Source organism: Gadus macrocephalus, chromosome 4 (genome assembly GCF_031168955.1).
Source record: "Gadus macrocephalus chromosome 4, ASM3116895v1".
Classification (NCBI taxonomy): Eukaryota; Metazoa; Chordata; class Actinopteri; order Gadiformes; family Gadidae; genus Gadus; species Gadus macrocephalus.
In genome coordinates, this window is record NC_082385.1 from 28,024,144 (window position 1) to 28,038,354 (window position 14,211).

At 45.3% G+C, this 14,211-nt stretch overlaps 1 long non-coding RNA gene and 1 pseudogene across 1 annotated transcript; one reads left to right on the forward strand and one right to left on the reverse strand.

Annotated features, from left to right (window-relative positions):
* The window catches only part of LOC132456607 (zinc finger protein 729-like), a 353,266-nt pseudogene extending 346,234 nt beyond the window's left edge, over positions 1–7,032 (forward strand).
* Positions 7,033–7,381: 349 nt separating this feature from the next.
* Positions 7,382–8,133, reverse strand: LOC132455339 (uncharacterized). Its single transcript, XR_009525203.1, has 2 exons — positions 7,782–8,133; positions 7,382–7,623 (listed from the first exon to the last, which is right to left on the reverse strand). It is a non-coding gene; the product is annotated as an uncharacterized LOC132455339 (long non-coding RNA).
* Between the last annotated feature and the right edge of the window lie 6,078 nt (positions 8,134–14,211).

A 14,211-nucleotide genomic window follows, 5' to 3' on the forward strand; every position in this document is an offset into this window, starting at 1 on the left:
TCTTGTGTGTGTTTCCTTCTTTATGTGGAAAGCAGCAGACCCCAAACACCATTTCAATCAAGGTTGAAGAGGATATTGGTGGAGGCATGCCCGCCGTAGGTTAGTAATACACATTGCATCTATGCAAGAAAACAACCTTTATAAACTGAGAATGTACTAGATTCTGCCTTTTCACATGGTTCCCGCGGGTCCTTAAAAAGTCTTAATTTTTTTTGTGTAAAATTAAGGCCATAAATTGTCTTAAATTTGCTCTAGGTATTAAATTTTGCAGAGGGTTTTTTAAGACTAGGGGAAATTGTCGCGCACAACAAATCACCTAGTGCGTCTTTTAATTACGGCATTTTCAGGAGTTTTACGTTACGTTAACGTTGACATCAGTCATCGGGGGGCCGGTTGCATCTGCAGCCTGCAGCTGCGTCTGTAGGCTAACTTGCTGGCGCTACTTTTAGCTAGTGACGGTTGACATCATTAGGCCAACTTGCGCTACTTTCAGGATGGGACAGTGCAAATTCAATGAGAAATGGTTTGAGGAGGATACGTTTCGGGGGTGGTTGGAGAAGGCAGGTGACTACGAGGCAAGGTGTCGTTTATCCCGAAAGGCATTCATAGCGACCATGGGAGCAAAAGTCCCACATGAGGTCGCAGAAATATATCCGATACTCCGTGGCAGCTAGCGGGACTACACCGATGCCCGTATTATTTGAAAGAAGTGGACTGAAAAGTTCAGCATCCGTGGCTAGTACTTCACATCAGACGGCGTTAACCGGCTTTGTGTCGCCACCAGAAACCCAGAAGGCGGAGGTATTGTGGGTTCTCCACACGGTGAGCAGACATAATTCCTTCAAATCGAACGAGGACATTAGTAACGTCTTGGCTGCTATGTTCCCAGATTCTGAGTTTGCGAAGTCGTTCACCTGCGGTGAAAACAAAACGGCCTATCTAGCCAAATACGGGATTGCATCTTTCATAAAGAGAGCTGTCACGCAGCGTAAACGATAAACAGTACGTCCTCATGTTCGATGAGTGAACAAAACCACTAAAAGCAAACAGATGGATATCCATGTGAGGTACTGGCCCACGGACGACACCGACGGCCATGTCTTATCGCGGTACTATGGATCACAGTTCATGCTGGATCATTTTAATGTAAGTATTCCAAACAGTAAATTAATTAAATTGTGTGAATCATATTTGAAGTTTGTTTGTTTATTAATATTAATATTCGAATATTTATGAATAATATTTTGACCATTAAATTCCTTCAGTAAGACCTGGATTGGGCTTCGCGGGGTTTGTTTCCGGCGTTGCTATGGTTACCGGTCCTGCGAGTTCCGACGGTTTATTAGGTATCTAATAAATCGCTGTCTAATCAATACTTCATTCAATGCCTCTTCCGTGGTCATTACAATATTATGAGTAGACTGCGTCGGGTTCTCCGACGCTCTCCCTCTTGGCCTGCCATAACAGGTTCGAATATTAAGGGCTGCCTAATATTCGTTTGATTATTAGGCAATAAATTTTGATTAATTTTTTGATATTCGCATTATATTCGAATAAGGAAGTTCGGCTTCAAAGTGTGTGTGTGTGTGTGTGTGTGTGTGTGTGTGTGTGTGTGTGTGTGTGTGTGTGTGTGTGTGTGTGTGTGTGTGTGTGTGTGTGTGTGTGTGTGTGTGTGTGTGTGTGTGTGTGTGTGTGTGTGTGTGTGTGTGTGTTTGTGTGTTGTCAGCCGTGTTTACATGGACACATCTGATCCGCATAGATGTGGAAGAACAGCTCAATCGGAATAGAAAAGGATCATATAATACGCCTCAATCGGAATACAATTATCTGTTCGTAATATAATTCTATTCGGCTACAGAAGAGGTGGTGTAGTCTGCTATAATCGACATGCATACACTTATTCCGATTAGTTTGGGGTTTAACTTAGGAAAGCTGCAGTAGTTCGCATTTGGTCCACTCCGCACTCCAAACTTGACCGCTGTCAAGGACGGTGGATTTATTGCCTGATTCAAGTCTTTGTTATCACTCCGTAGTAGTTACAGTACAGTAGTCCGGTAACATATCAACCCCAGCGTGTCTGGTTGCTAAGCGACGGGTCATGGGTGACACGGGTGGGTTAATGTGTTCGCGTATCGTCGTGTCCGCGCGCTTCCGAGATAACTTTGATAAAAAAATTCTTAATTGATGTATGTGTTGGTCTTAAAAAGTCTTACATTTGACTTTAAAAATGGTGCAAGAACCATGTCTCAGCAGGAGCCATCCAAAGGGCGACATCCAAAGGGCGACAAGGAAAATGCATAATCAACAAATAGAAGTTGGAAAGAATGTCCAAATATAATTCTTCCAACACACAAGTGTGTACAAAGAACATACTGTATACCTTTGTGAAAATGATTAATTAAAAACATAAATTGCTCTCTCTCTGTTTTCCTCTCTGAAGAAGACAATGACATCAGAGACTGCAGCACGCAGCGCGGCGCCACCTCAGAGATTCTGGGTGTGGACGCCCCTGGCTCCTCCCACATGTCCAGCCACAGCGAGGAGCTGAAGATTCGGAGTGTCTACGGAAAAGGGGAGGGCCCACTGGTGGTGGACGGCCATGACACCCTCTTCACCGCGTCAGAAGTGGAGGCTCTGAACTCGCTGCCTGCGGACCACAGCGTGGCTAAGAGCCTGGAGCGCCTGGAGCGCGACGAGCGGCTGGTCTGCCGCCTGGAGCGCGACGAGCGGCTGGTCTGCCGCCTGGAGCGCGACGAGCGGCTGGTCTGCCGCCTGGAGCGCGACGAGCGGCTGGTCTGCCGCCTGGAGCGCGACGAGCGGCTGGTCTGCCGCAAGGAGCTGAGTGTGCAGGTTGGAAATCATCTTCTCATTCACCATCCAATAGAGAGGCTTCCTCTGTTACAACTCCAAAACAGACCCATAGAAAGCCCACAGCTTTATGATTCAGTAAACGTTCTAACCCTGCGTTCACACCAAAAGATGCAAAAAGTTGCCGCGCAGCAAGATCCCATTCAAAGTGAATGTAGAGACGCATTGCAGGTTTGCTGCCGCAGCACTTGCTGCCGAGAAAACCGGCAGCAAAATTTGATTTGCGGCGCTGCAAAATTTGATTTGCGGCGTAGCGCGCCCGTGCACGCTGCCGGGCACGGGCGGCGGGCACGTTCACGTATTTTGCGGTGCGACAAATGCTGCTTGAGTTTAAATATTTAAACTTTTCGGCATCAAACGCATGAGGACGGCCAATCAGCGTTCAACAGCGTTGCCACTGAGGCACATGCCGTAACAGCCAATCAGTGTTACTCCCTTGGAGTGACCTAAGAGTTCACTACCGTTACATTTATTTAGTAACTCGAAAAAACCCACAAATCAGCATTCTGTACTAGTGTAGTTGTGTTTAGTTAAACTAAACTATGAGTATGCTAAAGGGCTAGAATAACAACCCCAAACAAAACCCAGTTGGGTGCCAGGCAGCACCAGCCTTCCAGGCTCCGAATGGTCTCATGAACCCATAAACGACGGGCATTCCGACGTCTCTCCCTCTTCCACAACAGGTAAATACATGCAATGCTCGTAATGTCGGCCATGGTTGTGAATGAATTCAGAAGCACCGCGGGCAAAACTTGCCGTGCCGCGACACTTCCCGCGCTGCAAAACTGCGGCGCCGCAACACACACTGTCTTGTGTGTGTGTTTCCTTCTTTATGTGGAAAGCAGCAGACCCCAGACACCATTTCAATCAAGCTTGAAGAGGATATTGGTGGAGGCATGCCCGCCGTAGGTTAGTACACACATTGCATCTATGCAAGAAAACAACCTTGATAAACTGAGAATGTAATCGAATCTGCCTTCTCAGCAGGAGCCTTTAACCCTTGACCATCCAAAGGGTGACAAGGAAAATGCATAATCACCAAATAGAAGTTGGAAAGAATGTCCAAATATAATTCTTTCAACACACAAGTGTGTACAAAGTACCTACTGTATACCTTTGTGAAAATGATTAATTAAAAACATTACTTTCTCTCTTTCTCTGTTTTCCTCTCTGAAGAAGACGATGACATCAGAGACTGCAGCACGCAGCGCGGCGCCACCTCGGAGAGTCTGCGTGTGGACGCCCCTGGCTCCTCCCACATGTCAAGTCACAGCGGGGAGCTGCGCATCCTGAGCATCTACGGACAAGGGGAGGGCCCTCTGGCGGTGGACGGCCATGACACCCTCTTTGCCGTGTCAGAACTGGAGGCCTTGAGCTCGCTGTCCGCTGACCACAGCGTGGCCAAGAGCCTGAACTGCAGCGTGAGGCTCGTCCGCCTTGAGGAGCTGACTGGGCATCAGGGCGGCCGCAAGGGCCGGCCCGGTGTCTTGTGTGGAAAGGTTATTCCCAACAATGCCAATATGATCGTCCACATGATGCCTCACTCTGGGGAGAAGCCCTACAAGTGTGACCATTGCATGAAGCGCTTTAGTCACAAAGGCAACCTGAAGATTCACATGAGAACTCACTCCGGCGAGAAGCCCTACAAGTGTGACCAATGCACAAAGCGCTTCAGTCGGACAAACCACCTGAATATCCACATGAGGACTCACTCCGGGGAGAAACCCTACAGGTGTGACCAATGCAAGATGCGCTTCAGACAGAAAGGCCACCTGAAATGCCACATGTTGATTCACTCCGGCGAGAAGCCCTACGAGTGTGACCAATGCACGAAGGGCTTCAGTCTGAAAAGCCACTTGAAGAGCCACATGAGGACTCACTCCGGTGAGAAGCCCTACAAGTGTGACCAATGCAGGAAGTGCTTCAGTCAGAAAGGCCCCCTGAAGCGCCACATGATGACTCACTCTGGGGAGAAGCCCTATAGGTGTGACCAATGCACGAAAGGCTTCAGTCTGACAAGCAGCCTGAAGATCCACATGAGGACTCACTCCGAGGAGAAGCCCTACAAGTGCGACCAATGCACGAAGTGCTTCAGTCATGGCTCCTCCCTGAAGTTCCACATGTCGACTCACACCGGGGAGAAGCCCTACAGGTGTGACCAATGCACGAGGAGCTACAGTCGGAGTAACATGCTCAAGAACCACATGAGGACTCACTCCGGGGAGAAGCCCTACAAGTGCAACCAATGCACGAAGCGTTTCAGTCTGACAAGCAGCCTGAAGATCCACATGAGGACTCACTCTGGGGAGAAGCCCTACGTGTGTCTGCAGTGCAACGTTAGCTACAGCGACCCAAGCAATTTGCGTGTGCACATGCTCAAGCACACTTTGACGCGGGGTAACGGGACGCTTTGATTGAGACCTCTGTCCTGTATTGGTTGAAATTACTGCTTTTAGGTTTTCTTTTCATCACGATTAAACGCTTCGTACCTTCGATTCACTTTCTGTTTTTATTGATTGATGTCTGTGTTGAATAACTTATTTCTAGGACACTTCTGACAGCAAAATATTTGATTTAATGTAGAGCTTGATCAGGGGAAGATACAGGCAGCGAAGTTACCAAGCATACAGTCAATGAGACGATGGGTATACATGTTTCTTATAGGAAACGTTCACATCGTGGGTAAATACAAAAGAAACAAAGGTCAGGGGGAGGGGCCTTCGTGGAGTTTAGGATTGGTCAGAGGAGAGACCAAGTTAAATTGCAATTCACAATATGGGTGAAGTGGACATGGCTGCAAGACAGTTAAAGGAATCTACACAACAAAGAAGTCTGTGGATTGGCTTGAGTATCAAACTTGGTGCCCACAGTTGCAAATGCAAACTATCTTAACACCTTTCAATTAGAGAGGGCGGGAGGTATCTCTAGGTCCATGGAGAATGCATAGAAATTCATTGAAATTGACAAATTATTCAAACTGGGTTCATATAATTTGTATATTAAAGTTATGCTTGACATTGCCACAACATTGTCATTACCGTTATCTTTGTTATTACAAAAAGCCTGCAAAGTTCACTTGTGAAATAGACTGCTATTGAACCGCACATTATACATGATTGTGTTCATTCCACTTACCTTTCCATTCCGTTTGCTTAATGCTAACTACCTTGGATGGATTGTATCATAATAGGCGATAATGGTTGAAGATGATCCATTTTAAAAGGTCCCTGGTTAAATGTCTAGATCTCAGTGATGCTCAGTTTAGGCCGGTCCTCCCTCTAGAATGCTGCATTATTCTAACGGGACAAAGTCAGAAGATTCCTAGCATTGGTCCCCCTTCACTCCCTGTTTGCAGCGGCGGCTGGTGATCCAATTCGTGGGTGGGGTGCAGTAATGGACGGGGGTCCTCCCCAAGAAAATATAGAATAGGTTTCTGGGATGCCCACTAGCTAAAAATTTATTCTGATTCATAGCCTACATCCTGACGTTCAGGGCCTGGACAAGCTTACACTGCTTTCACTTTCATTCCACTAGCCATTGCTATTTGACCCATGGTTGTTATTCTGATATTGAGGCATATCATGATCAATGTCCTATAGTGTTTTACCCGAGTCTCAAGGTCTATTTCAAATGCACTTTGGGACCGTGGTATCATTTTTTTTTTTTTAAATACTACATACCGAATGTCTTAATTAATATGTTATTTACTTGTGCCTTTTAAGTATAACATTGCATGAGGAGTCCAATTCCTCCACTGAAATGGGTAGAAAGTGCTTTTACGACTCTCCGCTAATTAACTATCTGTCACTTCTCTCTGCATGTAGTTATGTTGCGCAATGCACGAATGCTGCTGAGGGAGGTAGCCTATTTGATTCATTGGCTGAATTGTCCAATCAGCTCCAAATTACTTGAGTTGAAACACAAGACACAGTGTAGTGTCAAGTGTTTCTTTAATACTCTTGGTAGGATAACAAACCTACGATGATTGATCCGTTCCTTATGTCGTATGGTCATGTACAGGGGTTGGGTTTGTGTCGGGTGGGTCTCTTCTTTTTCTGTTTACTAATTATTTTAGTGTGTGTGTGTGTGTGTGTGTGTGTGTGTGTGTGTGTGTGTGTGTGTGTGTGTGTGTGTGTGTGTGTGTGTGTGTGTGTGTGTGTGTGTGTGTGTGCCTATATATATATATATTATAATTGAATTAGTTTTACCCTGTTTATTTTAATTTGTTGTCTACCCATGGCACAATTATTTCATTTGTGAATACAAATTATAATGTAACTCCTGCTTTGTCTACATCAGAGTTCAACATTATAAACTAAGAAGGAGGTAACTGATATGCAGCTAACTTATAGTGCAATTTAGACTTATAATACATAATTAAATTGATTTATGACCCTTATTCGTTTTAATCTAAGGCAACAGTAGCTTAGTAGCTCCACTCGTGAAATGTTGGTCGTCCAATAATATTATTTCTCGAATATACACTTGGAGCTACAATACCACTACAACAGCGTGAATTTGAACCATTTATTTCAAGAAATATAAACAAAAATATATGTAAACAATGAAATTTATAGTTCTACCGGAGCGTCGTCAGCTTCTCGGTGCCCGCACTACTGGCCGTCTGGAGCTGGATATTTTAGTCGGATTGTCTGCACGACGCAAGTAGGTAAAACGACACGACAGCCTCGGCCCAATCTCTCGCCTTGCAGCACCCATTCCAGAAAGTTTCGATAGGCTGTTAGGCGATATTGTCTAGACAAAACATGGAGCACACAGATAGCGAAATATGTTCTTTACCATTCAAAAATATGAGTTGGTTTCTAACGATACAAAGATAGATGAAAATGGGTGAAATTTCAATTTAAACATGTTCATTAAAAAAGAAGGATACTAGAACGGGGAAAGGTTACCTCCCCTTTCTCTGCTTTGCCCGCCCAGAGACTTGGTCCCGACCACCCAATGAGAAAAGGAGCTAAGACCGCGTGAGCTCAGCACACACATAGTTCTTTCCTGGAGAAACATCATAGTTTGCAAGCATGGCAGTTGCTCAGTGTTGAGTGTTGCTGGGATGTACAAATGATCACAAATTCTATGTTTAGTTCCTTCATCCGAGCTTATTTTCTCTGGAAACGCGCCAAACATTTCGCCGACTTCCTCAACTTGGTCCAATACAAAGCTGGACTTGCTGAATGTCTGGAAATGGAGTCCGGATGAGTACCAACACTCCTCGGCTCAGCTACAAACCTCGGACAAGTAAGTCAACTACCGCTATATCCTTGTGTTGCTTTACTGTATTACCTTGTTACCCTAGCATTAGCTATACAGCTGCCAGCCCAGTTACTGTCTCTAATGTAAAGGTAGATGAAATCAGGTATGTGTGTGAATACACACACTGTAATGCGAGTGTTGGACACTTCTTTGTTATTTGGATAAACCTTCTGACTGAGCGTGCACCTCTGCAAACCAGGGGGATCACACATGAATGGGCAAAGTTCAGCAAAGGGGGTACAGACACTGATCTCTACTGCTTGGATACCAAGGGAATGTCCCGACTCCCGAATCTTTAACAATGTCTGCTCACCATACTAAAAACGGATACAACTGTCTTTTACCAGCTACGTGACCGCAGTAGTTCTAGCGTTTTCACAACCACCTTAGTCTACCATAACCTTATTTTCACTTTGAGCACTCCCCTCCCTCTACCCCTCAAAGAGCTTCTAGCTCTTTTCAGGCTGCACTTGAAAATAAGAATTTTGTTTTTAATTTGTTCTCCTGGGTAAATAAAGGTTAATAATTATGGCGACACATTAGTGCCATAATTCACTATTGTGATAAAAGATGCATTCGTGCGTATTATATTATTCCACACGCGTAGATATTAACTGCGAGCGCGCATATTACCTCTGAGCGAGCAAAACAACCTCTCGCTCGCGCAAATTACCTCAGCGCGCGCAAAACAGCCTCTCGCGCGAAACAGCCTCTCGCGAAAGATGTTTTTACGCTCGCTCAATTTAATTTTGGCACTATGGGGGAGGGAACCATGGCAGGGCGGGCTTTCCTATGATTGGCCGTTTCTGAAGCGCGATATTTGATTGACAGCCCTCCTCTCATTCAATTCAGTAAATGGCTGAAACGATAGTTACGTATTGTAACTCCAGATTCTATGAGTATAGGCGCGGCCTTTTAAGTGTCGGCCTCATTGTCCTTTAAAGCTGAAGAAAAGCTGTTTATTGGGAGCACAACGTCCGCCGGCGCCCGACTATATCTGCGAAATCCGCACGCGGACGTGATTGAGGCCCACGCTGTTGGTGGTCGGGGATTACACATTTTTCAGTGCTACGGCTCACGCCTAGGGATAACCCAATAGCAATAGCCTTAAAAGGCTGCTCCTATACTCCTATATACCTAGAATCTAGAGTTACAATACGTAACTATCGTTTCAGCCATTTACTGTACAATTCAGAATTGAATGAGAGGAAGGCTGAGGAGGGCTGTCAATCAAATATCGCGCTTCAGAAACGGCCAATCATAGGAAAGCCCGCCCTGCCTTGGTTCCCTCCCCCATAGTGTAAATTCGAGCGAGCGTAAAAACATCTTTGATGTTATACATCGATCTGGGCCCCGTTTCCCGATAACGATGGATCCACGCTCGTACGATCATTCTCACGATGGATCTTGCGATCCATCGTCAATTTCTTTGGAGCGTTTCCCGAAACTCCTCTTAACGTGAACGCGCATTCGCTGCACTCACGACGTCGTAGGATTGTAACTGTCTACTGACACGGTGCTGAAATGGGCTCCGTAGGAGGGGGAGACGCAGGAATGTCGCAGGAAAATTGTGTTAAAAAGGGTTAAAATATATCCCCATCAAGGACAACAGCAGAGTAGCCTACAAAAAAAATAGACTGCAATTATATGAATGCTAAAGACATTAAAACACAATTTTGATTGAGACTTTTTTTTAACCCCCTCCACCCTCCCTCATGTCACTAAACATTCCCGTCAACGTGACCAATCCCCACCATATCCCAGCCTTTTGCCTGCTCCTTTGCTTGTTTTTTATAATTTTTTTATTCTTTTAATTTCTTTAATTTCGTTATTTTTTATTTTTTTTAATTTGTTTAATTTAATTTTTTTTTAACATTATTTAATGCTACGTTTTATGAGTAGCCTATGTCAGTCTGCACAAATACCCCCACTTTCTCTCACACATTTTGAGTGCCCTGCCTGCGCAAACATTTTCTGGACTGTCCCGTTTTATTTTGGCCATTTTAACATCTTTATTAATAAATTAATTAATAATCTTCATTAATTACCAAACTAAGAACATAAAGGCGCAATGCGTTTTAATAAAACGCATCCAATAGACGGAATGTCCGATGGTGTCGCCACTGAGGCTATAGCTGACGATGCTCTTAGCGTCCTACGAGTACCTACGAGCACCCCTGGAGTACTCGTTAGCTACGAGCGTTTTCAAGACGTTCGTTCCCCACGATGCTTTCGGGAAACGCGGTGAAAACTCTACGATGCCCTTTTGACGCACTTCACGATCCACTTAGGCTAACGACGCTTTCGGGAAACGGGGCCCAGTTCCTTGACTTTGTTGTTGTTTTTCAAGTTGGACACACACACACACACACACACACACACACACACACACACACACACACACACACTTGTTGTCTGACCCATTGTTTAATAAAAAAAATACTTTCATTTGTTGTTCTTTAATATATGTGATACTTTTGATTCTGATTTCAGAACAGATGTAGTAAGGTTAAGGCATTAAAGTCAGTAGCCTAGTGCTACCCATGCTAACACGAACGTGAAGCTTTCCCTCAAACTTAACGTATCTAAGTAGCTTGCAGTTGTCACCCTACCAATCCAAATGTAAAACTGACGTTTACAAATATGCAACAATGGTCAGAAAAGTACTTGTGTTTTTTAATTTATATTTACCATTCAATATTGCAATCGCTGCTGGCAGTCCCATTGAAGAACACGGCAGCCCGGCCTGTTTTTGAACTATACAGGCTTACATGAACCACGTGACGACCCTGCCGGCGAGATCAGAGAGTGTCGCAACCATAGACATATATATTAACTAGATGCCTCGTTCTAGATGCCGCCGTAGGGCATCTAGTTAATATATATATCTATGGTCGCAACTCTTCTCTCTCTATGGCTCTGGCAGCATCTTTAGACAGATGAGGAAGCCGGGGCCAATACGTCATAGGCCACGCCTACTGGATACAAACGCAGCGCGGGAGTCAGATGAGGTCAGGAACATATGGCCGTCCCGTTGCTAGAACACGGCAGGTGGATGCCAACCGCCGAAAAACCCCAAGAAGAAGAAGAAGAAGAACACGGCAGCGCCAAACATTTCACTGACTGCTGCTTCCTCAACTTGGGCCAATACAGAGCTGGACTTGCTCAACGTCTGAAAATCAAGTCTGGATCAGTCCCAACTCTCCTCGGCTCAGCGACAAACCTCGAAAAGGTAAGTTAACAAACGCCATATCATTGTGTTGCTGTACTGTATATGTTACCTTGTTAGCATTATAATGTTGCTTTAGCATTAGCGCTACAGCTAACAGCCAAGTTAATGTCGCTAATATTAAGGTAGATAGCATCAGTTATGTGTGTAAATACCATGGACCTATTAAAGAAAGGACAGTGGACTAATACATGGCCGCCCATTCATTCCTATAAATACACTCACTGTAAGTCGAGTGTGCATCTCAGCAAGCAAGGGGCATCACACGAGAATGGGCACAATTCAACAAAGGGGCTACAGGCACTGATCTCTACTGCTTGGATACCAAGGGAATGCAATGTTTAACAATGTCTGCTCACCATACAACAAACGAATACAACTGTATTCTACCGGCCACTGGACCGCAGTAGTTCTAGCGTTTTACTGATGAGGAGATTGACCTGTTAAACTCATCCTAAATACATATGGTGCGTTCCTGGGAACCCGTGTTTTCGCCCCCTTCTACCCTCTTGTACTCCCAGTTATAGCTGGTTATTTACGGGCAAAAGGGTGTACCTGGAACGCACTATTATAGGCATGTTTTCCCCTTCACACCTGATTCAAATCAAAGGGTTACTAGCTGATTTCTGCAGAGCTTGATGTCATGGTATTGGGTTGTTGAGATGAACTATAAAATATGTAAACAAATCAAGGATGTAATATCATTTCATATAACTCATTTTAAGTATTAAGGTGCGGCCACACCAGACGCGTATCTCGCGTACTTCGCGTATGAAATCGCCATTAGGAACCATTTTCCATAGGGAACCATTGGTTTACGCGTGTATTACGCGTATAAGCAACATTTTACGCGCGTATTGCGCGTATGAGGCGCGTACATCTCAAGAGTTCAAAAAATTGAACTTTTTCCGCTCATACGCATGACGATTAGCCGATTAGCCCAATCAGCGTTGAGCTTGACCCGACGTCACTGGCAGAGACTAGTGAGCTTGGACAGAAGCATACGGCCGACATCTTTCTTTATTCTGGGTGGAAATAGTAACATAGTTACGCAATTAAATGCGTTTATGTAAACATTTTTAGCGAGAAATGTGCATTTTAATTTCATGTTCGCTCGTTGAATGTGAAGGATGATTGGTTTGATAGTTCTGACGAAGAGGGAACGCTCCATTCACTTGCATGGACAGCGTCTCTGGTTGCTAAGCAACCTCAACGTCTTGGCGGACTATCTGCTGATCAACACTACGAATGCTGGAAACACACCAGACACACCATGTGAAGTTATTTAACCCGATTATTGTTATTTCTAACAAGATCGTGGATGCCTGGGCTGATATAACAGTCTCAACTGTGGTCTAAGCTTTCACGAAGGCAGGAATAATCACTGAACTGCCAGGCAACAGCAGCGACACTGACTCGGATAATGACGAGAGGGATCCGGGCATGTTGGATGCCGTACTCGCCCAACTGTTCAATTCGGACACACAAGAATTCGAGGGATTCGTAGACGGGGAATGAACTGAAAAAGTGAGCTTATTGTTAAGAGATATTGATATTGATGAGATATTGTTAATATGCACATTAACGTTTGAACATCGTTACCATGGGATTGACCGGAGTTGTCAGAACGCTTAATAAAGTTTGACTTTATCTGACTGTTTTGTTGACATTCCCTTTAGCACAGCTCGGTCTAGTCGATGCATAACGCAACCTCAGTCAAACGTTTGACTGCAGTATCTTCTATTCAATGCGCCTTATAATCCGGTGCGCCCTATACATGAAAACAGTTCTAAAATAGGCCATTCATTGAAGGTGCGCTTGATAATCCGGTGTGCCGTATAGTGCGGAAAATACGGTAGCTCTCGTTTGTATTTCTTTCGAAATGGTGAACTTTTGCATGGAGCCATCTTCTATGTCAGATCCAGTACCCTCCGCCAATGTACAGTTTTATCAACAGCCTCTGTTATCTTAGCTTCAGACGCTGTGGATGTTAGTTTCTGCTGGTGAAGTCCCACCCACTGGCACTGCTCTAATAGGTCTGTAGCGTCAGTGGGTCCCACCCCCTAGAGGGGGGTGGGACTAGTGGTTGTAGTCGTACGAGAATCATCCCCTCTTACGCCTCGTGCCCACTGCACCATCAGTCAACGGACGTGGGAAGGCGTGGCTGACGGATGGGGGAGTAGTCTTTGCAGAGGCATCCGTCAGCCAATCAAATCGCTTCGCCGGGTTCTTCCCGCTTCTTCCTGCTTGTTGCGAGGCAAGATGACCCGCTTTCCCGCTTTCCAGTATCGTCAGAGCCCGAGTCGCGTCACAGTGCTTAAATTTGCATACGCGATCTGATTGGATGACGGAACCGTCGCTGCCGAAAAAGTTGAACATTTTTCAACTTTCTGACGGTGGCGAACGCTCCAACTGAACGGACGGATCCACGATGCATTGCGCGTCCGTCCCCATTCAAAGTCAATGGGCAACGGTCAACTGACGGAGGTAGTGGGCACGGGGCGTTACACTTCCTATTTTCTTGTACGCAAAAATCGTCATATTGCGTCATAAAAAACAGGAAGTGTTGGAGATCGATACGGATCTCTCCAGTCTCTCCAGAAAATAAGGAAATTATGCTAGACCATTCAAAAATATGCGGGGGGTTCTAAAAATACAAAGCTTATGTGAAATGGGTGAAGTTGCCCTTTAACCTGGCCAACGACTTGAGCTCGGCGCTGCCTCAGAGAGTCTGGGTGTGGACACCCCTGGCTCCTCCGACATGTCCAGTCACAGCGAGGAGCTGAAGATTCTGAGTGTCTACGGAAAAGGGGAGGGCCCACTGGCGGAGGACGGCCATGTCA